This window comes from Otolemur garnettii, unplaced genomic scaffold (assembly GCF_000181295.1).
Source record: "Otolemur garnettii isolate 467f Iridium unplaced genomic scaffold, OtoGar3 scaffold00211, whole genome shotgun sequence".
Classification (NCBI taxonomy): domain Eukaryota; kingdom Metazoa; phylum Chordata; class Mammalia; order Primates; family Galagidae; genus Otolemur; species Otolemur garnettii.
The window spans coordinates 1,653,950-1,656,224 of NW_003852606.1; positions in this window are offsets into that span (position 1 = coordinate 1,653,950).

The window sequence follows — 2,275 nt, forward strand, 5'->3', positions numbered from 1 at the left end:
CCTCCCAAGTAGCTGGGACCACAGGCGCCCGCCACAAGGCCCAGCTACTTTTTGGTTGCAGCCATCATTGTTGTTTGGCAGGCCCTGGCTGGATTCGAACCTGCCACCTTAGGTGTATGTGGCTGGTGCCTTAGCCACTTGAGCCACAGGCGCCAAACCTGAACTTCTTTCAAAAATAATTATCTTTTAAAATGTTTGCAGCCCTCTAAGACCCTCTCATGACACACTGGTTGATAATCACTAATCTAAGGTGGTACTGGTGGCTCAGTAGGTAGGGCACTTGCTCCATACACTGAGCGTGGTGGGTTTGAACCAGGCCCCAGCCAAACCGCAACAAAAAAATAGCCAGGCATTGTGGCAGGCACCTGTAGTCCCAGCTACTCGGGAGGCTGAGGCAAGAGAATCACCTAAGCCCAAGAGCTGGAGGTTGCTGTGAGCTGTGATGCCATAGTACTCTACTGAGGGTGACAAAATTGATACTCCGTCTCTTAAAAAGGAAAGAAAGAAAATCACGAATTTAGAGCTTAGAGTTCTCTTGGGGCTGTTTAGATTTAGGAGGCAACTCCAGAGATTCAGAGAACATCCCAGTCCCAAAAAGAGACTCTGGGAATTCTCCTTGCCTTCCAGCTCAAAAAATGAAGCCCTGGGTGGGGGGGAAACAATGACAGTCTGGGGACATAGGAATGGGGATATCTGTCTTCAGTCAACATGCATTTTTAAAGTGGGCCAGGTCCATGTTGATGTCTGGCTCAATACATCAGACAGAGCTGGCTCAAATCAGGACCCTGCCCTCAAGGAGCACCCCAATCATGGCAGGAAGGAAGACTCGATAATAACAAGACCCTTCCTCTAAGGGCCCTAAAGGAAGCAGCTCACATAAATGGTGTGTGTGTGGGTGGGGGAGCTGAAGCCACTGGAGTGTCAGGCAAGAGGTGAAGATCTGCTGCCCAGGAGCCTCTCCAGGGTGCCCAGGTCAGTTGGTCCCTGACCAAGGGGATCTGCAGCCAGGGGCCAGGCTGGCATTTAGAGTCCTTGATGAGAGTCCAGCCAGCTCCAAGGCAGCAGTTGTGCTGAGTCATGATGAGCTCAGCACAGGAAGGGGCTCAGAGAGGGAGGGGGTGGGGTGGCTGGCTGACCTCATCCCCCTGGGCACTGGAACCACTCAGACTCCTTTTGGTGGGACCCTTAGAAGGCCTAAGACTCAAGTTAGGCTGCTCCAGCAAGATGCTCCCGGCTGTGCTTTGTCTCTGGGTTTTACTCTCTTTTGAGTTCCTGTTTCCCTAAGATCCTGCCTGTGGCCATATTGTCCCTTTTGTGGGTGGGTGGTGGCTCAGACTTCCCACATGGCCTTTCTGCTCCTGTATCTTGTCTCATGACTTGGTGTCTCTGGGGAGTCAATGGGGGAAGGGAGGCTGCCTGGGGCACCCAGTTGACTGTGGGGTCCTAGTTACTCATTCACCAAATTTCGTATCTCAGCCTAAAGACCTTTAGCCTCAGGGAGGCCCCACTGTGGAGAGGGGAGTAGGAAGGGCACACAGGTGGCAAGAGAGTTGGGGCTGAGATAAAGATGACTGAAGGAGGAAACATGGGGGATACCCGAAAGGGAAATATCTGGAGAGGAGACAAGAGACTCAGAACTGGGAACAAGGATAAGGATACTGTGACCTTCGAGTTATGTCATTTTCTGTGTTCCCCTTTGTCTTCTGACTCCCCATCTGTGTCTAAATTCACTGGGCCTCTACCTGGACTCAGCATTTTCCCCAGGCCTGCTCTCCCTAACCCCTACCCCCAGGCCTGGGCCTTTCCACTGGACCCTCTTCCCCCTAGCCTCCAGACCTCCAGTAATGTCCCCACATGGCTCCAAAGGCCTCTCCCCTTCTTCCATTCTCCAGCCCAGTTAACATCCTGTTTCCTGGTTGTGTCAGCTTCCAGCTCAGGTCCCCTCAGCCTGGCAGACCTACTCTGCAGCCTGCTGTCCATGTTCTTTCCTGCCAGACTCCCACCCACTTTATGCTCAGACTGTACCCAGTGCTGCCCCCACCTGCCTACAGAAGTGACAGCCAGTTAGCATCCTTGTCCAGTGGGCTCCTAGAGGCAGGGCTGGGACTAGTTCATCACTAAGCCCACAGAGCTCTAGGCACTCAGTTCAGCATTTCGGGAGTAGACAGAATTTCATGTCTGTGTACAGCCACGTCCAGGCAAGCAGACAACGACCTGGTGTGGGTGAGGAAGCCAGGCCAAGTTCGGGGCGGCTCAGTGACTGAAGACACTGAAG